Source organism: Mauremys mutica, chromosome 8 (genome assembly GCF_020497125.1).
Source record: "Mauremys mutica isolate MM-2020 ecotype Southern chromosome 8, ASM2049712v1, whole genome shotgun sequence".
Taxonomy (NCBI): domain Eukaryota; kingdom Metazoa; phylum Chordata; order Testudines; family Geoemydidae; genus Mauremys; species Mauremys mutica.
This window is the reverse complement of record NC_059079.1, coordinates 14036693-14064556: the sequence shown is the minus strand read 5'-3', so window position 1 is coordinate 14064556 and position 27864 is coordinate 14036693. Positions and strand designations below refer to the sequence as shown.

The 27864-nt window shown below is 40.4% G+C and overlaps 1 protein-coding gene and 1 long non-coding RNA gene across 2 annotated transcripts in view; one reads left to right on the top strand and one right to left on the bottom strand.

Moving 5' to 3' along the window:
* Positions 1–27864, top strand: part of DAB1 (DAB adaptor protein 1) — a 418072-nt gene that overhangs the window by 273728 nt on the left and 116480 nt on the right. The window lies entirely within an intron of this gene.
* Positions 25–22572, bottom strand: LOC123376308. Its single transcript, XR_006581753.1, has 3 exons — positions 22482–22572; positions 1736–1785; positions 25–588 (listed from the first exon to the last, which is right to left on the bottom strand). It is a non-coding gene; the product is annotated as an uncharacterized LOC123376308 (long non-coding RNA).

Sequence of the window (27864 nt, the reverse complement as noted above, 5' to 3'; positions counted from 1 at the left end):
CTCAAAGGAGTATTGTGAGGTGCTCAGATACTATGGTAACAGGGCCATATAAATACCTTAGATCGATAGGTCCCAGTCATAAGTCCTGGAATAGGGTTGTTAAAGTTACTCCTGTCATGTAACAGAGATCTGTAACCAGACACTGCTATTACAGTATCTGAACACTTTGTTTGTAATGTTGTATGCCAGTTCCCTGACTTTGTAGTGTTAACACTACCATACAGAGAAGCTAGGTTTAGATTGGCCGTATGCAATTAAAGCATGCCATAGAAGTGAAACACTTTGTATACGGTTAGAAGTCATCTAATCACACCATTTTTTTAACTTAACAAGTGCTGTATGAACAGTGACACCTCATATGAATTACTAGAAGGTGAGTGCAATAACAACAATGGAAAAACAGCTTGAACTTTGTTCTTAGTAGCTGGAACATATGCACTGAAAAACAATTGTAGCTTCCTCTGGGAATAAAAGTTCCTTGCCAATATAGTAGGATAGATCAGCGGGAAAGAGGCACATTGACATGTCGTTCAAACAGCTATTCTTGACAGCTTCCATTTGTTTTGCCAGTTACGTGGAAAATATAACCTGCAAATTGGAAACATTTAGTGAGATGGTGAAATGGATGCATCCTAAGTAAAAACTGCCTAAATAACAAGCATCTTCACTCTTGATTTTTCTCTGTGAAGTTAGTGCTAAGAGAGCAAAGATTTCTTTTGTTAGCTAAATCCTACCTCTGTAGATCAAAATGATGCAGCTAAATCACACTCCAAATTGATTTGTTAATATATTTATCAGAATGTCTTCTTCTGTGTGTAGCATACCTAGGTCCCATCTGAAATGCTGGTCAGAATGTTCTGAATGCCCACAGCTGATGTTTCTTTGGTAGGGTTGCATATTAACAAAACAATTACCAGTAATTGCTTAAAGTCATTTACAAAACTAAGAAGATGGAACTAAATACTGAGGTCAGTAGTACTTCAGTGGAACTAACACATACCAAAATGTACAGCTAGATTAATTGACTAAGTCCAGTTGGCCAAATTCTCTCATTTACACTGAAGTAAATCTGAAGTAATTCCACTGAAATCAGGGCAGATGTTATTTCCAGAAATAACAAAACTGTTAAAAGACGTTATTGTAATTTATCTTTCGTGTTAGGTACTAAATATTTTCATAGAAAGTGCATGCTTGAGAAAGACATTTGTTGTGTATTTTTAAAACACTACAATGACATTTCCGCATTGCAGAATAATTTTTTAAATGTACTCTTTTCTATATCTTCATTTGAATGTTTTTATGTTTCAAGACTGGCCACCCATTCAAACAGTTATAGAAATGTGAGGCTAACTGGCATAGTAGCTTAAATCAATAAAGAATGTAAATTTAGTGTTTAATATTGGTCATGTTAGTGCTGATATGTAGTTTTTTATTTTACTTCTACTAGAGCTTTTGTTCCAATTAAATGCCATTAGACTCACTTTTTTTTGTAATTTTGGTGAAAGTAATGGATAACTACAGAGAATAAAAAAAGGTTTCTCACAAATCATTGGGTTAAAATGTAAACATTATAGATGCAGAAAATTAAAATTTCAGGCTTTTCTGACCTGATGGGCTACAATATAACAAGAATGACCAGGATCTCCATGTTTTGACTGGATTCTACATTTCTTGTTTCTGTGGTTTTTGCAGTATTGTATGTTTGTTTATAGTGATCACACATGTTGTTGGTTACCTGGTAATGAGAGCAACTAATCCTGTATCTCAACTTTTCCTGGAAATTTCCTGTGTAAAGAGATGAAAAATTGGGTCAGGTCTTGTTTAATGTTGTCACAAGAAAGACATTTTCCCATAATGCCTGTGTAACCCACTGGCCAACGTGTATTGTGTGGCCCCCTCTGTATCCAATTCACAGAGGATATTGGTCACTTACATATTTCACTTTGAGAGTTGGCTCTCTAGCTCAAGCTGTAGACACTCTGCAGTTCCCAGAGTCAGTTCACAGTATCGGTCAAAAAGATGGCCATCAGACATGTAATGTGCTTGCATATTCTAACAAAGATTGCCTCATAAATAGCCAGATCCCAATTTGGGTATTTATAGTTCAAAGCAAACACATAAACATCACTAGAAAATCCTTTGGAAGCCAGTGTAACTGACAGACTAAGGAAGTATCTACAGTTACTGAAGTTTTTGAGTGCTCTTGAGGAGCTGTTCCAGGTAGTGCATTAATGCTCATTTCAAGGAGTCTATGACATGGGTACCTGTGGTAAGGCCTGTATGTGAAAGAAAGGTTGCAACTTTCTGGCCAAGCAAATGTGGAAAAACATTCTTGGCCACAGCTAATGGGTCACTTAGGAGCAGCAGAGTATCTAACATGAGCCTCAGTTTAAAAGCCCGAATAACAGATGATGGGCATTCTCCTCTTAGTGGAAAGAGCTGATAGAATTTCAACCAGCTTTTCCGGTTGCTTTCACCAAACCCACACGTATTATTGTTGATACTGGGTCTCACCCAACTGTCATCCAAGTCCCAATTTTGACTAGACACGCGAAGTCTCTCAGCTGCATCTAAGCTCCTATTGGAGTGTTCTGTTGACTGAATGGTATTTTATACTGAAGACATCTGAAACCGAATTGGTTCTGTTGGCATCTCAGAGAGGCACCTCAAGTCCAAAAAGAAATATGGCCCCCAACAACAAAACAGATTTATTCTGTAAAAGTGTATGCATGTGACTTCAAATATGATACACACTGGATCTTCCAAATATTTCTTTAAAAGGAACATACATTATTCATTACATTTATCTTGGCATCTTTTACCTTTCTATAAAAATGCCCATTGTTCTTTCCCATGCAAAGTGTATATAGCTGTTATAGTACAGATAGCAAAATTACAACCATGATTGCTTATAATAATACTGCCCAGTTCAGTAAAATGTGATTTTTACATGAGCATTCATAGAGTGAGTGTTGGGATTCTTGCTTTTGAACTTCATTCTCATTTGACGAGAAGGTTTAACTTTTTAATGTTACTTGGAGATTCCATATTACATTTGCTCAGGACGACTTCTTAATAGTTTCAGTGCAAATTTCTAAGCCTGGCTTTAGGGAACGATTGCATGAATAGCACCATTGATACAAAATAATCCCACAAACTGCAGCAATATCATGAAACTGTTGGAGGAGAAAAACATTCTTAAATATCTAGGGTTAATGTAATTGATAGGGATGCAGAATATGTGATAGAAGAGGTGGAATGGACTGAATTCTAGATGGGTGTATGATGAACAATAAGGAGATTGGATTCAAATAGCCTAAAAATTGATTTTGTGATCATGTGTGAGGGAAAGAATTACAATAATGGAAATAGACTAACTGAATTTGATGATCACTGGCCCAACATTATAAAGCAATATGTATGCATACATGGAAATAGTGTACTGGAGTCATTAAAAGCCCAATCAAACATGTGCCAGTAAAAAGGAAGCCCTACATCACAATGTTTTGGAAGAGAAGATGTACCGCAATTTATATTTGGTGGTGACTAAGCACATATGGACCTAATGGAGTACTAGTAAAGAAGAGATACAGAATATTCAATGCAAATGGTTATGAAACCAGAAATTCCAAAGAGAGAGGATGGGATTGCTGGGTGGATGGTTCTGTCAGAATTTGTCAATATTTGTGCTGTTGAAATGTGGCTTTTCCTATGCCATCGTAAATATTTTGCTACCATATATTCATGCTCATTCTCAATTGGTGTAAAATAAACCATTATATGCATTCTTTCCTTAATCCAATATTTGTCTCAGTCCCTGTTAAAGAGACACAATCGTCCTGAAAATGTTGTACCTATCATTGTTATAGGTAATACCCTGAGATTATGAAATTGAAATAGATTAGAATAACAAACGTTCTCATTTTTTTAGTAATTTGTTTTCTTTGTCCATTTGGTAGCACTTGAACTCTAGTTGTTTGCACTTTTCCCAATATGAATTTCCATGTGGATCCAGCTGCGGGACTGAAACCTTAGCTAGTCTTATTTTCCCTGTTATTTGTGTGAACTTTTCAACACAACACCAGGGGAGGGAAAAACTTTGTGAAAATTAGGGAAATGTGATGGTAAAACCCAGGAAAATGGCATGGGGACTCAGGGACAATTGTAGCACCTGAATTGCTTTTAATCCATTTTTTAAAATTGATTAGATTTGAAGTTGACAATGTCTCTTCAAAATATAACTGCTGGGCTGTGTCTAATTACCCACTTACCTGCTATGTGTAATGGACATTTGCAAAATTTGAACTATAATAATGACAGCTGAACCAAACCAGATTAAGAGCAAATTTAGGATGAACTTCAGCCACTTCTATAACAAAATTTCTGTAAAAAACAAGCAAACAAACAAAATCACTTCAGCTGAAATTCCTGAGGTAGTTTTTTCTTTTCTTCTTCAGATATGTGGCAGATTTAGGGTATACCTAGTTGGGTTTTAAAAAACTTCTGACAGTTTCATATTGATGACTTGCTTTGCCTGGAGAAAAGTTGTTACGCTGAATTTAAAATCAGACATACTAGCTCATCTGTAATTTCTGGTATGTCCCCAAACTATTTAGAAATCTACTTGCAGCATCAAGTATATCAAACACTTCTTAATACTATACTTTTCCAGAGTTGAGAGTGATAATTTTACCTATGTAAAGTTATTTATTGTCAGTTTTGGATATATTGCATCTGAACACTGCCACTTAAGTATGGGAATTCGTTCATCAGAACTGAAGGTTTGCTTGTCAAGGGAGCAGCAGCATTTCCTGCTGTCCTTCCCTCTGCTCAATGTGAATGTAAGAAGAAATGGGACATGTTCACTTTGGGTAAGTTTTCGGCTCTGGGGGCCATTTTCTTAGCAAGTGTAAACCACAGAAGTGAGTGGAGATACTCTCCTCACCTGGGGACCTGGCCTTATGTCCCCAGTGGAATGGGTGATCTAGTGTCTGCTAGAGAATGGGGCATCAGCGAGGTCTGGTGGACTGACGTTCCATTTGGTATATCAGACATCAATAGGTTGGAGGAAGCAGCCAACAGAATTAGAAAGGCGAGGCCCGATTTGACCCAAGCCCATTCGACTTGAGCCTGAGAGGGTCGAGTTGTTTTCTGACCTGACCCAACACCAACATTTCTCCCTAAACCTGATTCACCAACGCTGCTGCCTCCTGACCCTAGGTTCGGCATTCTTCCTACTGCTCTTGGGGTTGGTGCAACAGCAATGCGAGCCCCCCGCTGCACTGCGTGTGTGCTGCCTGCAGAATGAGAGGCGATTTCACTCCTCGGCCCTGTAGCATGCAAAGCACAGCAAGGTGGCGGTGGCCCGCAGGAGCAGGTCATGCAGCCACTCCTGCACCAACCCCACAGGCAGGAGGAGGAGAACTGATCCAAGCCGACCCTAGCCCGATTGTCTCCCACCCGACCTGGCCTGGACCTGGTGCTTGTTATCGGGTCCTGTCGGGTTTGGATCATATTGCAGAACTCTGTTGGGAAGTGTTTTATTGACACACCTGACTGAAGGAGTGAATCTATTGTGTGTCATTAAGATTTGTAGCTTAGGTCTTCCCCAGACCCAAACTGTTTCTTGATTTGCAAGCCAAGAAGGCAGTTTTCCATCTGCGTTTTTGTGTGGCGAGTGAATTGTTTCAGTTGTATGCAGACATATCCTTGGCTTTGTCCTCCACACTTATCCTTGGTTTTGCCCTCTCTGAAAAATAGGCTGCTGCAATGTGCTGTGGATGGGGTTGCGGCTTGAGACTAACTGGAAACTGAACTTGGTGCTGAAGACGCCAGCCCATGTATTGAGTAAAGTTGAATGTCAGGAGTGTTGGTGTTTTGGGAGCTGCACAGGTTAGCTGTCAGTTTCTGGGTAGAATTGGAGGTACTTGTTTTAACCGTTAAAGTAGGGCTGGTCAAGAAAAGGGAATTTTTTTTCCATGAAAAAATTTCAAATGAAACTGGGTTTGTTTTTTTTGTTTTGTTAAAAAAAATTCATTTTCTTCCAACTTTTTCACTGAATTTTCCAATCTAATTTTCAACAACATTCAGAAATAAAAAGTTTATTTTGAATCACTTCTCAATGAAAAAAAATCCTTTTCAGCTGGAATCAAATGGAATGAAAAAGAAATCTCTTTCAGCACTCAAGTTGTTATTATTCCCCCTTGGACCTATTGCTCCAAAGACGAAAAAGCAAGTAATTTTCCTTTTGCTTCCATTCAATTCTGACCAAAACAAAGAATTTTAGTTTTGATTTGTTTTGTTAGAAAATTACAAATGCTATGATTTTGGGTGGGATGACAGACATTTTTGTATCAATCCATAAGCCCTCAAAAATCTTTGTGATGGATTTTTTTTATAATCTCTATGTAAATGTCCTCAATGGTTTCAAACGTAGGTATCCATATGTCTCTGTGCCACACTACTGCTTGTGTCACACCATTGCTGTTAAAGAGAGAAGAGGTCCTCAGCCTGGGGCTTCCTTGCACCAAACAGATGGGAGAAGCTGGCAGGGTTGTTTTTTTTTATTTTCCTGTCATGCTGCAAATCCTACCTTTTCTACAAGGTGTCTGAGAGGTGTGTGGCTTAAGGCGGGGAGTATGTCTTTACAGATTGAATTTTTATCCTGGGTTTAGCTAGTAATTTATTTTTGATGGAGTGAGGAGTCTGTTAGATGAGAGGGAATGACTTCATATTGTTAATTTTTTGTCAGGGCAACCAGAGCATTGGATGGGTACCTGCTAGATGGGATAACATCTTTTTAAAAAAAAATATGACTCTGAAGAATAAATAAACATGAATGTTAGGAGCTTTACTAGTCCTTTCTCTAGGGGCTTCCTCATTTAAGTCTACATCTACTGTTCCTGAAAAACCTCATCAGTAGTTTTGGGATTTAGGAATCTTCTTTGCAAATTCACAGGCAAAGGAATTCTCCAGTACAGGGGCTGTTAAATCTTCATGGTTTTGCCTTTGCAAGTAGATAACATAAGTAAGTATTCCTCCCTTGGTGAGAATTAAAAGTGATAGTCGCTCCTGTGGAGAAGGGACCTGAAATGAAGCATCCTGAGTTAGTTGTCTCTCATTATTTCTTATGTCCCCCCAATTTAATTGGTTTGGCTTATTTAATTTGCCGCCCTTTGGCATCAGATTTGTATCTCATCTCAGCTGCTCTCTCTGTATATTTGTGATGCTTTTGGAATGCAGTTCACTGTCTTTTCAGGGGGCTAGAGGTACATAGCAATAGCAATGGCTTGGAATAGAAAATGAGGATATGTGAGCAACCCTACAATAGTTCAAGGCAGCTGTTAGTGTGGCTCAGCACTCATGTGACAAAGAGCCAACACCATTTTGAGATTATTGGAAGAAGCATTTTGTAATTACAAGAAAAATACCTTATGTGATTATTGAGTTCAGGACTTAAATACTGCAGGCCAAACACAGCAGTATATTATTTTCAGGCACAGCAATATATAACTTTCATTAAGGGATATGTACTACAGTGAACTGTCTGTTACAGCTGCCTTGATTTCCTCTCTCCTAATTTTTTCTTGGATCTCCTACAGTTTGTATTTTTCCCACCAACTCTACCAAAACTGCTTTATCAAGATCATTAGTGAGCTATTGCGGGCCACGTTCAAGGTCTACTTTTCTCTTCTTATTCTCCCTTTGCCTCTGGCTCACCTTATCAGTCCTTATTCTCTCTTTGCTTCCCTGGGTTTCCGTGGGTCTTTTGTGTCTCTGATTGTCCTTTTGGTGCTTCCTGTGGTGGCATCCTGCCCCTGCTCACATTGATTTCAGTGGTTCAGGATCCTGTCTTGAGTCAGCTTTTCTCAAAAGAATCTGGATAGATGATTCTGTCTCTCATCATCTTCACTTTTCCCTCTATGCTTTGGCCTTGGCTGCCCTCATCTGTTCTCATGGCTTCAAGTTCAACCAACATACGTCTATGTTGATAACTTCCTTCCCCTGTCAAATTGCTGTCAAATATATCTCACCTTTTCTATTCAGTCTTGTGTTTCTTTCTGTCTGTCTTTCCATGATCTGTTCCTGAATGTTCCAGTTCTACCCAAATTCAGTTTGACTATATATTCTCTCCTATTATTATCTCATATCCATGTGGCCACCAACTCCTGTTATTTCATTCTCTACATCTGAAATCTCCATCCTTTTCATTCTAGTGCTAAAATGCATTCCCATCCATTGATTGTCCCACAACTTGACTACTGCAATCTGATCTTGCTGTCCTTCCTGGCTCCCTAAAACCATCTTCCCACCCTCCTACCTCTGTTAGTCCAATCTTTGAATCTCTTCACCAACTTCCCCTCCCTCCTGTATTCAGTTCAAGATTCTCATAGTCATGTAGTCTAAACACCCTACATAACTCTGTCTCTGCCTAAATCTCTTCTGTTATCCCATTCGTGCTCCCTTCATTCCACTCAAGTCCTCCTAGCTAACCATTCCCTTTGTATTTTCCTTCCAAGCCTTTTTCCTTGGTGACAGCTAGCCTGAAACTCACTGCCTTGACATGACTTCTTGGTTCAAATTCTTAAATAACATGCTCCCCATCAAGCCTAGCAGTATTAACCCACTGATTTTAAATCAAGCAAACTCTTCAGTGCCCTTTTATAACTTCCATTGGGTCATCCAGGGGTACTGTTTCTCTTGTGTAGAATTTCCAGTTAGACTGTAGGGTCCTGTGAGAAGAGTCAGTGTCTTCCTCTATGTTCTGTCCAGTTCCGGTTGTACTGACAGCTATTAACAAATGCTAAATACTACTATATCCCTAATTTAAAAAAAACCTGCTCTTGGCAACAAGGACCCGATAAGATATTAGAGAATTGGAAGTAACTGAGCAGAACACATTCTTCTGATGATTTCTCCTATTGAATTCATGAGGGGAATAATTTTAGCACCTCTCTGTGGTAGCAACAGCTATGCTTTAACACCATTGTAAACTGAGTCACAGTTTACCCACAGCCGTTCATCACCTTTGAACATTGTGTCTAATGGTAGGAAATTGAACTGAAATAAGAAGTGAACATTTTAAAAAAGTTATAACTAGCATCACATTATTCTTATTTCTATGTATGGATTTCGAATGCATCTGTGACGGGTTGCCCTCTTCAAGGTGCCACCTGATGTACTGAGATATCACTGAGCCTGCTTGTTCCGCCAGCCTGGGCCCCCTTTAACCTCTCTTGCTGAGCCAGGCTCTTCAGCCTCCTCTAGCGCACACGCAGGCAGCAGGGCCGGCTCCAGGGTTTTTGCCGCCCCAAGCAGCAAAAAAAAAGCCGCGATCTGCAGCTCTACCTTCAGAATTCGGCGGCTGGTCCTTTGCTCCAAGTGGGAGTGAGGGATCTGCCGCCGAATTGCCGCCGAAGACCTGGACGTGCCACCCCTCACCATTGGCTGCCCCAAGCAGCTGCTTATTGCGCTGGTGCCTGGAGACAGCCCTGGCAGGCAGGGCCACACCCAGCTGCAGAAAGACACAGACACTGAGCTCAGCTCTGGGAAGGCTCAGATTAAGGGACTTGCCCCAACATTCAGGTGCCCACCTCCCTTGGAGTGCAGACCCAAAGGTATATTGTCTTGCGCTGTATAGAAAAATCTGCACAACGCCCTCTCCCTCAATGTGAAGAGAGAGATGCACAACTTCTTGCCCTCCTAGTTAGAAATTGCACAAACTGGGTTTAAGGATAAACAAAACAAATGCATTAACTATAAAAGGCAAATTTTTAGTGGTTATAAGAGATAACAAACAGAACAAAACAGATCACCTTAGTAAATAAACAAAAAAACACAAACTGAGCTTAACACAATAGATAGTGAAACAGGCTGGCAGATTCTTAAGGCACAAGTTGCCTTGGCTTTCCCAAGTTTTCATACACAGGCTAAAAATCCTTCTAGCCTGAGACCATCACTTCCCACAGTTCAGTCTTTGTTCCTCAGGTGTTTCCAGGTGTGCTCTTGTAGGGAGAGTGAAGACCCCCCCCCATAATGTCATTTTCCCCCTTTTATATCTTCTCCCCACTTGCTGGAAAGCTCTTTCGCTGTGTCCTGTTCCCATTGTGTAGTACTATCTCTGAGAGGTTTCTGTTCTACACAGATCCTGAGCTAATCTGTGCTTGTGTGCATTTCCTCAATAAGCCATTAACATTGTTTGGCCTTTTTATTGTCGAACCTGAAAGGCTGCTTGTGGGTGTTTTCAACCTCAGGACATGTTTCAGCAACACATACATAGCCAAACTTCATAACTTCGCACACAATGATAGCACATACAATCCAGCGATATATTACTGTCTAGCAGATCAAGACTTGTAGAATGACACCTCACAGGGCATACTTTGTATAAGACATATCCTAATTACATGACATTGGTGAATATTGGGGTTTCAGGGTGTAACAGCATCTGTCACTGTAACATTTAGGCTCCATATATAAGAACCAGTAGATGAGACCTATTATGGCATCATGAGAATTGCAGTCCTGGGCCCTCTGAGTATGTTTTGAGTGAGGCTGTGTTTCACTTGATGCTCTCTCCTGATCTTGTTAATGTTGAGACTGACCTGGAAAATACATTTTGTTTCCTTTGTTTTGGTATTAGAGATATTGCCCTGCAGAGTAGTACTAGGAAGCCACTATATAAATTATAACCTCTCCAAGGCATAGAAAATTGAGGAAGACTTGTGCTAGATCTAGCTAGATCATTCCTACAAGCAATAAGCTTTATATCGACAAAAGGCAGTGACAGTTGAAGTCTCTGGGAATAGAGAAGATGAAAGACAAGGAACAAAGGGAGTTGGAACAATCAAGGGGAGGGGGTGTTGATGGCACCGTGGAGATCTGTAAAATAAAATGTTATATTGTAGGTTCAGTAAGGTGATTTGTTGTATTCATTCATCATAGCGAAGTTTTTGGTTGGAGTGCTACATTCTATTTTAATTCTCATTCTTTAAATAAATGGTAAACTAGAGAGAATTCAAAGAAGGCAACAAAATGACAGTCTTTTTAGAAAGCTATAAAGTATGCTGAAAAGATAAGATACATTATCTCTCATCTCTTCAAATTAACTTATCATAGGGGGTAACATAGGAGGTTTGACCTATAAATACAAAGCAGTAGGAGGGGAATTTATTTTCACTTGCCAGTATGGAACATCACAAATAAAATCTTTGTATTTTCATCAGCAGCAGCTTGGTAAGGGTGGAGTACACTGATATATTGTGAGTCTTCATATTTTTGCAGACCTGAATCCAGTGGAATAAACTGGAGTGCTGATGTAGATTTTTTAATTCCCCGTTACTGGAAGAATTCCTGGCAGACCAAAATAGAGAATGAATAGAGAGGCTGTACCAAATCTCACATAGTGATCCTTGGGGATGGACTAGAGAATAACTTACTTCTGTCTCTTGGATCCTGTGACCCAAAGTGCTTTACACATAGATTCACAATGTACTGTCTAGAAATTATCTGTGTATGCTGCCTATTGTAAGCAGTATGTATTTTATTTAAAGCTATGTTTCAAATATGTAAATGCCCCTAAAGGCATGAGTGATGGGCACATGTTTAGCAAATACAAATATAATGAAGCAATCAACTACCAGTGGAATGCTGCTACCTCAAGAAATGACAATAGCTATTTAACACTGCACAGCAAAGCAATACAATATCTTTCATAATTTTAATATTTGATTTGAGAAGGCCCTTGTTTCCTTCTGGTACTGTATTTATGGGGGATATAAGCCTTCTAAACCTGGAGGATGTTGTGGGTAGTGTGGCCAGATTTAGGCTTTCGTGGTTATCACTTACCTTAAGAGCATTAGATTTATAAAGAAAAAGTAAAAAACTGTTTAGATGAGTTTTCTCAGGCAAGATGTCTCTAGGCAGTTTCTGCTGATTGTATATTACCACGTTCCGTGTTCTTATGAGTAAGTCAGTGACAGGTAGATACACAACATCAATGTTACAGAATCATAGTTCTAGGAAAATGCTATACCACTTTATTAAATGATATCAATGGAACTTCTATTGCTTTTTAAATCATTTTATCCTCAGTAGAGGCATCCCTCTCTATTTTTACGTGTTGTGTTACCTGCTTAAAGTGTTTTGTTAGTTGAGAAGTTGCAGCTGTTTTTATGGGAAGATTCATCACCAAATGGCCTAAACAAACTATGAATGTTTTCATTGACTTTCTGATCTACCATCTTGAGTTAAAAGCTGCATTTTACTTAGCTGTCACTCAATTTCACTTTTGTGAGAAATGTAAAGATGTATAAGCCCCTCGGGTGGCAGTTCCAGCATGATGCTGTCACTCTGAGATATGTCATATTGAATTCTGTCACTGAACAGAGACCAAATGAAATGTACTGATGTGTAAAATTTCACTTCTTATTCTTTTTTTAATCAATTTCATATCAAAGCATTAATAACTATTATTTTGAAATAAATATATTTCTAAGCATCTTTAACTGACACAACACTAGTGATTAAATGTGATACCCAACCTAGTCTAAATTCTGCATTACAGTAATACCTGTAAAATATCTGATGTTTTGATTTCATATGAAACTGCTTTGGGATAATTTAAAAAAAAATCTGTTGATCAGGAATTATAACACAAACCAGTTCAAAATTAAAAATGATCTCTATTTTACAACTAATACTAATGAGCCACATTTATATGGGATTTCCTTTTACTCTTTTATTGATAATACTGTATGCATCAAAATTATATGCTTCATCTTCATTTTAGAATTATTTTGCCAGCCCATATTTATTACCTTTCATAAAGAGCAGGGGCTTCTGTAGCTAATAATAATCTAAATACAATTTTTATTATAGGCTAGGCATTACAATATTTTGTTCGGTCTACATTTCCACTGAAAGATGAAGTTCAGGCATGGATTAAGATCACTTTAAGCTGCAGAAAGTTAGCCGTCAGATACACTCAGACTTCTGATGAAAGATGCAAATTATACCATGCTATGGCCCTCTTAGTTAGTTGATCTATGGAGTAGAATTGAAACTGACTACAAAGGCAGTTGTTCATCTTTCTTCTTGATTGAGGAAAAGGTGCTGCTGACAGCAAACGACAAATGAAGTAGAGGGAAAAGCCTCAAGAGTGGGGTAGATCATTGATGTTGCTGACATCCTTTATAAACGGTTAAGTGATCGAGGCACTAGGTTCTTACCCCCTGTGGTTCTGCAAGGTGAAGGATTTTCTTTTTGAAAAGTGAAGATAAAAAAAGGATTTGGTCAAAGCCCCGGGATGGAGAGGGGGGAAATTAATAAAGACCACTTTGATGATGACAGTTCCTGTGACATGAGCTACATTTTGACTGACTCTTTAAGTTAAATTGAAATGCACTTAAAATATACACGTAAAACTGATGGAGAAACCAAATCACTGACAAATGCATGTATGTTCTTAAAAATTACTAGTTAATGTTATTTTAAAATCATGTTGTTTAAGATCAGTTTTGTACTAAGAAGTCAGTCTCTTAGGTTGTGTATGTCAATCCCTGCTATCGGTGATGATAATATCAACACCAATAGTAGTATGAAGACTGCAAAGTATGCACCTTTTTAGGACTAGTAATGTCAGTGGTGACAGGAGGAAAATTGAAACCTAAGATCCTCAACTGAGGCCATGTCAAGGAAAAAGCCTCTGCAGCTCACCTTTAAAAGATGGTCTGACACAAAGATCCCTAGGTAAAGGGGCCCTTATGCTTTGCAAACAATTCTCACCTCAGGCCTGACAAACTCACTGCACCAAACACGTCTGACAGGATATTTGTCCACAAAGAGTAACATGTAAGGTATCTATAGAAAGTTCATAACTTGTCAAGACTCGTAATCATTGTGAGATGTGTATACAGGTAATGTTTAAGGAATAATTTATTTATACTGAAAATATGCTTTATAGACTTGGAGTAAAAATTAGTCACCAGGGGTAACATGTCTCAGTGGTGACCCATTTCAGCAAGGCAGAGTTGTCACCTCTCCCTAGTCAGCCAGTGAGGTAGTGCAAGGATATGTTGTCTGCCCTTACCACATCCCAGAACAGTTCATGGAAAACCATCAAAGACAGTTGCAGAGGATTGCAACCACTTGAAGGGGAAAAGGAACAGGACGGGGCAGGAGATCGCCCTGACTCTGAATAAAGACAAAAGATTATTTCACTGTAACAGAGGCCTGGTCTACACTACAACTTTAGATTGAATTTAGCAGCGTTACCTCGATTTAACCCTGGACCCGTCCAAACAACGAAGCCCTTTTTTTTTTTTACTTTAAGGGCTCTTTAAATTGATTTCTTTACTCCACCTCCGCCGAGGGGATTAGCACTGAAATCGGCCTTACTGGGTCGAATTTGGGATAGTGTGGACGCAATTCGACGGTATTGGTCTCCGGGAGCTATCCCAGAGTGCTCCATTGTGACCGCTCTGGACAGCGCTCTCAACTCAGATGCACTGGCCAGGTAGACAGGAAAAGGCCCGCGAACTTTTGAATTTCATTTCCTGTTTGGCCAGCGTGTTTGCAGAGCTCATCAGAATGAAGTGCACATTGCCGGGGCACATTGCCCGGCCCGTACTTTGTGAGAAGTCTATGACCATGTCCCTCTCATCACCGTGCTGCCGTCGCCTCCTCGCCTGGTTTTGCGCGAAACAGTTGTCTGCTGTTGCTCTGACGGAGGGAGGGGCGTCTGATGACATGGCTTACCGGGAACTAAAATCAACAGGGGTGGCTTTGCATCAAGGAGAAACACAAACAACTGTCACACAGAATGGCCCCTTCAAGGATTGAACTCAAAACCCTGGGTTTAGCAGGCTGTTGATTTCACAAAACAAATCGGGTCAATTTCTTGTTTTGATCCACCTATCTTTTACATCTTAGGCTGGCAGCAGACGGTGCAGTATGACTGCAAGCCATCCTCATCTCCTGGGTGCTTGGCAGAAGATGGTGCATTACGATTGGTAGCCATCATCATCTCCTGGGTGCTTGCCAGAAGATGGTGCAGTAGGAGTGCTAGCCATAGTCATCTCCTGGGTGCTCGGCAGAAGATGGGAATGACCTGGCTGAGTCACTCCCATGTCTGCCCAGGCACCCCTGACCGATCTCACTGAGGTCGGCTAAAAGCACCCAGGAATATAACAACGATGGCTACCAATCGTAATGCACCGTCTGCTGCCAAAAGGCAATGAGCTGCTGCTGTGTAGCAATGCAGTCCCACATCTGCCAGCACCCAGGAGACTGACGGTGAGCTGAGCAGGCTCTGTGCTTGCCGTGGTATGGCGTCTGCTCAGGTAACCCAGGAAAAATGGCGCGAAACGATTGTCTGCCATTGCTTTCATGGAGGGAGGGAGGGACGGAGGGAGAGGGGGGCCTGACGACATGTACCCAGAACCACCCGCAACACTGCTTTTGCCCCATCAGGCATTGGGATCTCAACCCAGAATCCCAATCGGCAGCAGAGACTGCAGGAACTGTGGGATAGCTACCCACAACTACCCACAGTGCAACGCTCCAGAAGTCGACGCTAGCCTCGGTACTGTGGATGCAGTCTGCCGACTTAATGCACTTAGAGCATTTTGTGTGGGGACACACACAATTGACGGTATAAAAACGATTTCTAAAAACCAGACTTCTATAAATTTGACCTAATTTCGTAGTGTAGACATACCCAGCGTGTATTCACTCACTGTGGAAACCTCTTAAGAACCAGGGGACCTTCATGACTATATGCATCCTGTTTTTTGTGAAACCAGCCAGCTCCGGAACAGACTGAAATTTAGGGGGAAAACCTACTTTATAATATAGGAAAGGCAACTATTGCTAAGTGTAGACGCAGGTTTTGTATTGTAACCACTTATGTCCATCACTTTCTCTCATTTCTAATTAAATCTTTATTCTTTCTTAAATATAAACCTACTTCTTTTTTTTTCAGAAGTGCTCACAAGTACAGTACTGTGCATTTTATGGGAGTGGTGGTTAAGGTCAAACTGGTAAATTGGGGTACATTGCACATTTGGGTGCAGAGGATCTGGGATTTCTGTGATTAGCCAGTGTCTGGGGCTAGATATCACAGGGGAACAGTTCAGTGGGGTTTGGGGATTGAAGTGCACCGATTGTTAACCTTTGCAAGGCAAAGTTAAGGCTGGCATAGCCAAGAGGAAAGAGCTTGAGTGGCTGAAAGGCTGGTGGTGGTTGGGAGCTGACCCCCCAGTTATCCCAAGAGAGATTCCCTCTTGCTGGAGGCAGGGGATAACAAGGTGACTCTTAGTACAGAGTGCCCCGAGAACCATCCCAGATGGGATCAGCTATCTCAGAAGTTTTCAGTTATTGCACTTGGCTACAAGTATTTTTTTAAGTGGCCCTTCAGACTGGACAGAGACGTGTTTACAGATAAGAGAAAATTTTGTTAGCCTGGTCTTGCGATTTATACATGCCAAATAGTCCTTGTGATCTTGTATTAGAGAATTACTGTTGATCCATTGTACCTTGAAATGGCTCAATTCTCCATTGTAGATGAGACTGAAAAATCTTGTCCTGAGTCTGCTGAATTATGTGATATGAGATATTTATGGTAATTGACGGGATACCCTTTATTTCAAATATATTTTGTTATTCAGAAACATGTTTATTTTCCAACATATTTATTTCTATACATGCAGGAGGAACAGAGATGTGATCCTGTGGTGGATATTAAAATGTTGCTCATATCTCAGCAAACAGTCAGGTGTTAGCTTGAGTTTCCACGCCTTCAGTCAAGCACTCCTGAACATGTGAAAGATAGGTATGGAATTAGGACAACAGTGACCATTGCCTAGGCTGCTTTCCATTGCCCTGCCATTATATGCAGGCAGTTCTTCCACAGAGAAGCATTTAGCTCTTACACTTTACCAGGCAATACAATAGGAATGAGGAAAGATATTGGTGGTTGATGATGCATGGTAATAGCTGTATGTTTTCCTGTGCAAGAGCATAGCAAAGGTCTTAGGTTAAAACACAAGCCGCAGTGCCATTATTTAAAGATACGCTAGGGAACCTTCCTATACATAGGGCTAAATATATAACTGTATATTTACTGATAAATTTATACCAGTGCCTCAGTTGGAAGAATTATGGTGATTAATTGCTGTAGTGAAAACCAAAAGTCAAAGAGTAGATTTCTGTGAGGAAATTGAAATGTATGCCCCTCTCGTTAATGATCGTGTGACATATTACTTTTTCCTTTAACTTTAATTTTATTTTATCCTATGGAAAAACTAAGGAGATTGACTTTCATTGAGACTTGGGAGCAGAAAGGCTGAGGGAACTGGGATTGTTTAGTCTGCAGAAGAGAAGTGAGGGGGGGAGGTTGATAGCAGCCTTCAATTATCTGAAGGGGGGTTCCAAAGAGGATGGAGCTTGGCTGTTCTCAGTGGTGGCAGATGACAGAACAAGGAACAATGGTCTCAGGTTGCAGTGGGGAAGGTCTAGGTTGGATATTAGGAAAAGCTTTTTCACTAGGAGGGTTGTGAAGCACTGGAATGAGTTACCTAGGGAGGTGGTGGAATCTCCATCCTTAGAGGTTTTTAAGGCCTGGCTTGACAAAGCCTTGGCTGGGATGATTTAGTTGGTGTTGGCCCTGCAGGGGGCAGGGGGTTGGACTAGATGACCCCCTGAGGTCTCTTCCAACCCTAATCTTCTATGATTCTAAGGGTGTGTTTTAAATTAACTACACCTAAGAACAATTTGAGAAGGTGGGCAGTGAGAAGCACCACTAACTTTGTGACCAATAAAAGAACATTATTCTTGCAGCCTTAAAATACAGACCCCTTTAGTCTGTGAACACGTTCAGGATCTTGGATGTTAAACTTCCTGGCAACAGGGAGGGAAGTGCTTGGTAAGAACAAAGGCATATACTTCTGTAAAAAACTCCACGTAATTCTGTATGTTTAAATAAACCTCTGAAGATACCAGGCAGGGGTTTATATCACACAAACAAAATGTTAGGATGCTGGCAGAATGGGATAGAAAATAATACTGTGAGAATATTATAGTGCCATTATATAAGTAGAAGGTATGGCTTCACCTAAAATATTATGTTTAGTTCTAGTCACTTGAAAACTATGAATCATCTTCTTATTAAAAAAAATTGGCAGAAATTGAAGGACTCTGAAGAGGAGCCTCTTAAACGACTACAGAAAATGGAACACTGCCATAGGAAGAGAAACCGAAAAAGATTAGGACTGTTTTGTTTAGAGAAGAGATGAAGGGAAATTGGATATTCCAATTTATCCTTCCTCATGGGTCATGAACCAAGACACTAAAGATCAATAAAATTAAAGTTGATAAAAATAACTACTTTTTAAACATAACATATAGTTAACCCAGGGAACTCATTGCTGGAAGATATAATTAAGGCTAAGAGCTGGGTAGAATTAAAAAAAGCATCAGACGTTTATGGCCAGACTTTTCAAAGTTGATTGCTAAATCACAGGTGCCTAAATAAGATGGGCCTGAATTTGCCAGGGTGTTGATCACCACCTGGTTACACTGAGAGAAGAGTCCTCGTGGTGCATTTTATAAACTTCTTGAATAAATCAAAGGACAAAAGCCTTATTGTGTTAGTGAACAAATGAGATGAGATGAGACCTACAGCGCCTCATTTTTAAATGTTAAATATTGCAGCTCCCAAATTAGTCAATATGAAACTTCTTATTCTCTGGGAAACTGGTACACTGAACGAGCAGAAACAAAACACAAATGCAGCCAGCAAGGGTTTAATTCAAAGGATAATGTTCATAAACACAAATCCAAAACCAGTTAACACAAGTGTAAAAAGAGTAACAGAAACGTCTTTCCAAAGGTGCTGGAACTAGGGGTGCTGAAGTAGTAGGAATCCAAATGTGTGGTTTCTGCCTTCAGCAGCACCACTGTGAACGTTGTTCCAGCAGCACTGCTTCTCTCCCTAAGCCTGGGTTTCAGCAGCGTTCTCTGGTCCTCCGGTGGGGAGTCCTCCCCTTCCATAGGCTCTCTTCCAGCACCGTCTCCCAGTTTATGGCCCTCCCCAGGAGCATTTGTGCAAGGGAGGGCGGAAGCTGAAGCTAATGCTTTGTTCATTAGTATCGCATGCTCCCTCCATCCCGTCACGCACTCTGTTTTAAATCAGGATGTGACAATAAATTGGTCAGACGTACTATAGTTGAAAAAGAAGTCATCAGACTTTTGTTTATTTACAAAACGACGGAGTAGTGCGCCTCAGTGCCATTTAGATGCCTCTGTCCCATAAAAAGCATTGTATGATTTTTCTAGTTGTCTTTTTCCCACCTCATTTTTTCCACCTTGACCCTCGCTAGACTGCATTATTGGAGGGCAACTCTCAAATACCTGGGTCTGCTCCCTCCTGTCAGCACTCTGCTTTGCTTCCCAATTTGCACAGGACACATGCACAGCACAGATCAGAAGGGGTAGAGAGCATAAAAAGGGGCTTTCCGATCACAAGATCATGTGTCATAGGGAGGAGCTTAGGGAGACCCAACAATGAGATACCACTGCAAGATAGTAGGACATAGTGTTAAAAAATCTGGTGGAATCTTAGATGTCCTATGAAATATAGGGCAGCTGAGAGTTATGGCTTTCAACAGCTACCATCTTTACTGATTTTTGGCTATCTCAACTAATCAGCGTACAGAATCATTACTAGTTTATTAGCCTATAAATCTACATGTCAGTAGAGATGTGCCATATAAGAAATCTAGTATATTTACAGCTTTTATTGTTGAGTAAAGCAATTTCTCTTGCAGTTGTGTGGCTCATGCTGATTACCCGCTTAAGGGTGGATAGTAAGCTATTTGAATGTAACCATAGACAATACAATGTTGACATTCATCTTTAGGGTCTGACCACAGATTTTTATGGTATTATACAAAATCTAATCTTGCAGTTGATAGTAACTGATACATCTAGGGTGGCTGTGAGCAAATCCATCCTTTGTATAAATTACAACACCATTCCACTGCCTTGTTTAAATCTGAAGCACATTGAAATGGCAACACTAATACAAACTGTAGTAAGAAATGACCTCATTCATCTGTAATGGTGGTAAATTTAAGTTCAGGTTGTTGTTGTTGTTTTAATTAGAGATGGGCTGAGGAGACAGTGATTAGAACCAAATTGCATTTAGATGCATCTGCGCTGCTGTAAACTCTCTAATGTAGCTGCTGTAGACAGACGGGACAGAGTTCCCCCACGAGCGGCAGAAGCTCTCCCACCAACACAACACTGTCCACACCAGTGCTTATGCTGGCGTAACTTACGTCACTCTGGAGGGGTGATTTATTCACCCCCCGAGAACAATCAATTATGCTGACATAAGTTGTAGTGTAGACATAGCCTTTAGACTATGGTTTGGAGTTCAGGTTTAAGGGTGAAGCAGGGAAAGGGTTTAGGATCCATGGTGCTGAAATCTCACAAGCTGTTTTACCCAAAATGGCAGAAAATTTCATGTGATCAACTTATCTGTAGAGATTTCCACTATCCTGGTTCTCATAGAAGCCAGAAATAGAAAACAAAACCCCCAAACTGCCTGTTCCAGGCCATGTTAATAGAAACAGATAGCAGTGTGAGACAAGGAACTACAATCCCAACATTTGAACATGCCAAATTTGGGGAAGTGTAGGGTTTAGATGCAAAGTGTAAAGGGAGGGATTAATTGCTGCTGTGAAGCTTTCTAAATAGATAATACAGGTATTTGCATATGCCCTCAAATGATGTGTATGTAGTTCAGCCAGTCTGTAAGGAGTATTTTTTACAAGTCGATTGTCCTGCAGATAATAGGGAGACGTCCATCCTCTACAGATGTTTTCCTTTTTATTTGCTGAAAACAAGGTGCCAATTCTGCAAGGTTCTGAGCCACTCCTGGGAGGTGCTAAGTGAGTGGGAGTTGAAGGACTTAGCGCCTTGCGTTCAATGGAGCTCTGTGGATTTATACCAGCCTTTAATGTGCAAGGAATTCAGGGTTCTCATTCTTTGCTGCCCTGAAGGCAGTGCACACTGTGAGGAAAAGACTGCTGTCTGCCTGTAGATAGGCAACATGGGAAACAACTTGAAGGGAGTTTAATTTAAACTTAATCAGGCAGAGAGTCCTTGAGTTGAAGGGCCAGATTCTGCCCTCTGATATGTTCGTATAACTTCCATTGCCTTCAGTGGGATTTGTGAGAATGTTACTGAGAGAAGGATATGATCATAAATCTTTTTCCCTTCTCTTTTCCCCCTTTCTCTTTCTTTCCCCAAACTTCAATTTTTTCATATCATCATCCTTTCACTTTTCTCCTTGAAGAATTTCTCACAGAATTTAACATTCACTGAATGTGAGTTTGTCTATCTCAACTAAGCCTTACTCCAAATATGGATATAATTATGTCTCCTGCTCCCTTCTTCATATTTATCTAGGAGGACATAATCTTATTATTTGTTATCTATAAAATATTAGCAGCGGACCAGTTTTCTTGTGCAGAGTGACAGAGTATTTTCATGCAGGGAAAAAAAGGATGAACTTTCTGAGTAAAATATGCTTGACTTTCTTTCAATAAGCCTACAACCAGTTCTGTGAGTAAAAACAGAACCCATGTTGTCTGAATTAATTCCAGGATCCTTCTACATGTATTGGTTGAGAGAGATTAAAACACATCAATGAGGAATTAGGAAGACCAGAGAGAGTCCCCTGCTGTTCCCATACCCAAAATAACAGAGAGACAGCTTTTAGTGTATAGCGCCCTCTTCCCATCTAGAACAATTAGTGTCAATGTAGTACATGATCATTGTTTCTATAAATTAGTCTGAATTAATTATTTATGCAAGAAGCTACTTAAGGATCTGGTTCCAACAGTTCAGTGGGTGGGTTTTTCCCCTCTCACTGACTGTTTCCCCCCATACATCTCTTTTATGTGCTGGTTATTTTCCTGTGTTTAAAATATTAATTGAGAGTATCCAGGCTTCTTGGAATTTTGATATAGCTGATTTATATAGAGCACAAAGTGACTTGAAAAGAATTAGAATTAGAATGATCTATTTAGATAGATCGATCTATAGATAGATTCCTTTCCAAAGTCATTCTGTAATTACTAACTGTTAATTTTCCTCGGTTGTAATCCAGCTTTACCAAGGCTTCTGTGGCAGCAATAATGTGCATCTATTGTCATTTCACTCTAAACAGTTTAAGCAAAGGTGACAAAGTGCCCTTCTCTCTCAGATGTTTAAGTTTTCATTTGAGTCAGATATTGGAGTGTCTGTTTTACAATCTTATGTATTTAGCTCTGAACTATCCCTACTGAGTTACAGTGTACAATAGGAAAAGTCTCTATTGGTTAATTGAAAAGCTTCTGGATAACCATTTGTTATGCTGTTTCTTATATTGTCTTATGAACGGAGAAAATATTTTAATCTGTAAGATCTCCTACCTTGTTTGATGTCATTTAAGATGTTTTGAAGGGGCATTTCAAACAATGTGAGGCAGAGGAAAGTAGCTGAGGGCTTGGCTACACTTGCAAGTTGCAGCACTGGTAGAGGCTTTCCAGCGCTGCAATTAGTAACCGTCCACACCTGCAAGGCACATCCAGCGCTGCAACTCCCTGGCTGCAGCGCTGGCTGTACACCTGGCCGGGTTGGGGTGTAGCGATTGCAGCGCTGGTGATCCAGCGCTGCTCATCAAGTGTGGACACACACCAGCGCTTTTATTGGCCTCCAGGGAATAAGGAGATATCCCAGAATGCTTTTAACTAAATTACTCCCTTTGTTTTGTTATGCAGCCTCTCTTTGTTTTGTTGTGAACCTCCGGAGCTCCGTTTCTACCGGAGCTGCTTATCAGCTCCTGTTTGCTGTGATCTATCTGTGAACAATCAAATGAGATCCTCCTCCCTGTTGTGAACGAGCTCTGTGGAGCTCCTCCGTTGCCGCTGCTGCTATCTAAAAAACAAACAAAGCTCCTGTTTGCTGTGATCATCTGTACCTGGCTGTAAACAATCAAATGAGAGGCAGGCAGGGAAACAGTGGGGAGTCGTGTTGCCTGCAGGCTGTTTGCAATTAAGAGTTAAGACTAAGGGGTTGGAAAAATGTTCTGATTTTTCAAGTCAGGAAGCTAACACACAGTGTTGGCTCCAAAAATCCACTCTCTCTCTCCCCCCGCTCCCTGTCACACTAGACCCCACTCCACCCCCCTCTTTTGAAAAGCACGTTGCGGCCACTTGAATGCTGGGATAGCTGCCCATAATGCATCACTCCCAACAGTGCTGGAAATGCTGCAAATGTGGCCACACACCAGCGCAGGTAGCTGTGAGTGTGGCCACACACCAGCGCTGGCCCTTCACAGCTGGATGACCAGCGCTGCAAACTACCAGCGCTGCAAACCGTAAGTGTAGCCAAGCCCTGAGTTTACTGTGCTTTTTAGTTAGCTGCCATTGTCCTACTTTGGACTTTGTTCACACTGTAATTCGTCTGAGCTTGCTGTCTGCTAGAACCCTGCCTATCCAGTGTCATCATTGCACTTTATGGTGTGCATGTAGGATAGAAAGCCCTCTTTGTAATACGTAATTGGCATACTTTGCCATAGGCTGCATAATGTAAAATGCATGTTTTCATTTAGTTGTGGTTTGTGTTTATTACATGCACTATATTCTCATTATTTTATGTGCACAGTGTATTTATTGAGAGACTCCAGGAGTCAGAGGTCTTTTATGTTTCACTTTTAGCATCACTGGTACTGTTTTCCTAACTCATTGGCATAAAATCATGGTTTAAATTAATTCACTTAATTATTTTGCAAAGTATTTTCTATCAGTTGAATTCCCTTCTGTAGTTTTTAAAAACACCAATCTCTTCAAAGCTTCTCTTTTAGAAGCTATTTTTTTTATCCTCTTGGTGTTGCTGAAACTGATCAGAGCCAATTCTGATAGTCTTACTCATGTTAAATAGCACCTTGCTCCATAAATATTCCATTGAAACTAATAGTGGAGTAAGGGTATCAGAATCTCACTCTTTATGTGCATTTTGGTGAAGGTGGGTTTACAATATGTTCATTTTTAATGTGTGTAAAGTGTGCATAATTGTCCTTGGTCTTATTTTAGATCTCCTTGAAAGCAAGGTTTAGAATCTCATTAGAGGTGGTTTACTCTGATTTGTTTAAACAATATAAAAATCAACCAATATCGCTAGGATTTGTATTGATTAAATGAGATTGGCCAGCATATTTCTTTAGTGATTTACATAAAAGTCAGAATTTGCTTTTGTGATTATATTATGTTTTTTTTTAACGCAGAGCAGTCCTGAACTTAATGAAAGTAACTAGGTATCAAAAGTAGATAAAATTAGCCTAATCAGGTTTTAATTGTCTGGCTTAGTGTCAGGGTAAGACCTACAATCATTAAAATAGTTGCATAATACTAACAAGCCATTATTATTCAAGCCAATGCTTCCATAGGTTATCACTACCTACAGGGTTGTTTTTTTCTCTCCCCAGAGACATAGATGGTAAATAGAAATATTTACAGTGATATTCAGATCTGGCATGTATGAGACTAAATCGCTGGAGTTCAGTGATTTGACATTTTGGGAATAGTAGGGATAAACAGAGTGGTGTTTATTGTAGGCCTCCCTATTTTGGCACTTCAAGAAGAGTTTGTGGGATAAATTACTGTTTCTTCAAGGATAGTCATTTAGGGCAGGGGTCCCCAACCTTTTCAGGACCAGGGACCGGTCATGCCTGCGGAGGGAGCGCTCGTCCCGCGGCTCGGGTCGGGAGGTCCACTGGGTCGGTTCGCGGCCCGGTTTGTAAGAGGCCGTGGACCGGTACCGGGCCGCGGACCGGGGGTTGGGGACCCCTGATTTAGGGCACACTTCGTCAAGAGTCTTGCAGCTTTACAGAAAATTCTGTACACTCTGTTGTAGTTGAATAAAGCAAGACCGAGGCCAAGATCTCTGCAGTGATGTTCCCCAAGTGTCTGTTCCTTTTATGTCTTGTTATAAGGAGACCGTGCATGCAATGGACAACCTGGAAAATGAAACTCCACTGATTGGAGTTGATAACTTATTGGGGCTGATCACATTGGTGCAAGCCTCATACTATACCAGTGGAATGTATCTACATTAGGGATTTGCACTGATACAGCTACATCAGTATAGTTACACTGGTTCAAATGTCCCTAATTTAATTTAATTGTTACTCCCCATACATTCCAGTTGAAGTCAGTGGGTTTTCATGGGGCATAAATCGGGGTATTCGCTCTCAAGATCAGCTGGTCATATCTGTGGGTGTCTGTTTAAGCACCAGTCTATGTATTTCAATAAGATTTTAATCTTTCTGGTTTCATAAGCTCTTGCACCATTTTGTTTATCAAGTATATGGTACCATCACAGCCTTCCTTGGTTCTGAGGGTTGAGCAAAAGTGGACGAGGTAGGCGGACAGTCCAGGGGTCTGATAGAATAGGTTGCCCGACGGTCAGAATGTACATTTTTATCAAAATGTATTGAACAAGGCACAGATAGATGTTTATTTTAATCAAGGTTGATTAAATTGCTATCAGAAAGATGTCTCTGCTCCCTCAGGCACATTGCAACCTTGTTATCATCTCAAATTCTTCCAGCCTTCCAACAGGGTTTTATTAGCTCTTCCTAATCCCCAAATAATTACTCTAGACAAAGAGCTATTTGTAGAGAACATCTTGTTTGAAGAAAAGGGATTCACAAGAAATTGCAAGCCCCTAATAAATTCTCTAGTGCTTTGTAACTCTAGTTACCCTGGGTGTCCTTGATCCTAAATCACAACTGGGTCATGGTGCTAAATAGCAGCAAGGGGAATGGAACTTCTGTCAACAGTGATACCTCAATGTCAGGGACAATTAGGCTGAAGTTCACCCTTCGGTACTTAAGCACCGTATTTGAAAGAGAGCAAGAACTTTTTGAGCTGTGAAGAAGAGACTGTTTCTTCGTAAGTGCTTGCTGCCATGTGTGTTTGCATAGCTTGGAAAAGCAGTGCTGCCAGCCACATATAACAAGGTCTGCAGAAATGTGTCCTCAGTGGAGCATAAATTCAATAAATAAATTCACCTAGGTTTGAACGCTTAATCTCTCCGACTCTTCACATTGGCCCTGTGAAAAGTGGGAGGTGGGTGAGCTTCTAGTGAAGTCATAAAGAGGTCAAAATTAATCAGGTATCAGAGGGGTAGCCGTGTTAGTCTGGTTCTGTAAAAGCAGCAAAGAATCCTGTGTCACCATCAGCTCAGGATTAAACAAAGACTGTGAATGGCTTGCCAACTGCAGAACCAGTTTCTCCTCCCTTGGTTTTCACACATCAACTGCTAGAACAGGGCCTCATCCTCCCTGATTGATCTAACCTCGTTATCTCTAGCTTGCTTCTTGCTTGCTTATATATACCTGCCCCTGGAAATTTCCACTACTTGCATCCGACGAAGTGGGTATTCACCCACGAAAGCTCATGCTGCAAAACGTCTGTTAGTCTATAAGGTGCCACAGGATTCTTTGCTGCTTTTACAAAATTAATCAGTTTCACTTTGTGACAGACTTTTAACACAATTGTGCCGAAAGCTCTCAGAACTTTCTGTTGTTCACCGGAAGACCACATGGTGGATTTGTGAAGGAGACTGGTGATAGATGCAAAAATAATCAAATCCACTAGGGTCTGTAACCCTGAGAGATGCTGAGCACCTCCAGTAGTGTGTTGAGTGCCTTCAACTTCATTTGAAGTGAGTGAGCATTGAAGGTGCTTAGCAACTTGCAGGATTGGGCCCTTCATCAATAAAATCTGGTGGGTTGACAGAATGATGAGTCAGTGCAAAAACTTGCCTAGAGAGTTGGTGCTATAATTTGAGGTGTTGAAGCAAGATTAGGTAAGAATTTATGGAAGGAATAATGTGGGGCCCATCTGCTTAAAGAGTGCTGAATTAGATGTTCCATGAAGATCTTTCCAACTCTCTCAAATATGAATTTTCATCTTGCACAAAAAACAATTGAGTTATTTCAGCCTCTACAAATTAGCAACAACCTGAGCTCGGATCTCTTATTTATCATTTAATCTCTTTCTTCCTCCTTTGTGACATTTTACCACCCTGTCTTGTATGCAAAGTGGTTTAGGAAACCAAAGTATCATATGCCAAGAAAAGAAAAGGAATCGTATTCTTTTCAAATGTAATATTCGTGTCGGACCAAGCCTATCATTTTCTCAGCACAGCTCTTTCTGAGACCACATTTATAATTTTTTAGCTTGTAGTTCCTCTGAAACCTGCAATATTTTTGTGGGCTTTGTGAAAGTTGAAAGACTAGGTAAATTTATTTATGTCTAAGTGGTTTATTTACTTGCTAGTAGAATGCCTGCTAAAAACTGGCAGGCTGCTAACACCTATTCCTATTACTACTGCAAACAAAGAAATACATCATAACTCATGTGTTCTCCAGCACATACTCCTGGGGTGGTAGAGGGGGGTGTTTATGAAATTTTTTCAAATAAGGAAGTTTAAATTACTTAGGGGACTGCTTAACTGCCACTGGTGGAATTAGATTAGTGAAGAAAGGTTTTTGATTTATTACTGAAGATTGTATATTTTTTGAGTCAGTAATTCCTTTTTAGAGAAACCTTAAATCTTTCTTTTTTTTTTTTTTTAAGAAATCCAAATGTATTGTTAAGTGCATGGCTCACCATTTGAGTTTCTCTTCAGTATTCTTCTGCTCCCCCACCCTCTTTTTTTGGGGGGAAGGGCATACATATCATAGCATGTAGGATTAGGAAACAAATTAGTGAATAAATGATTAAACCTGTGCTGAGGAGGGCCCAC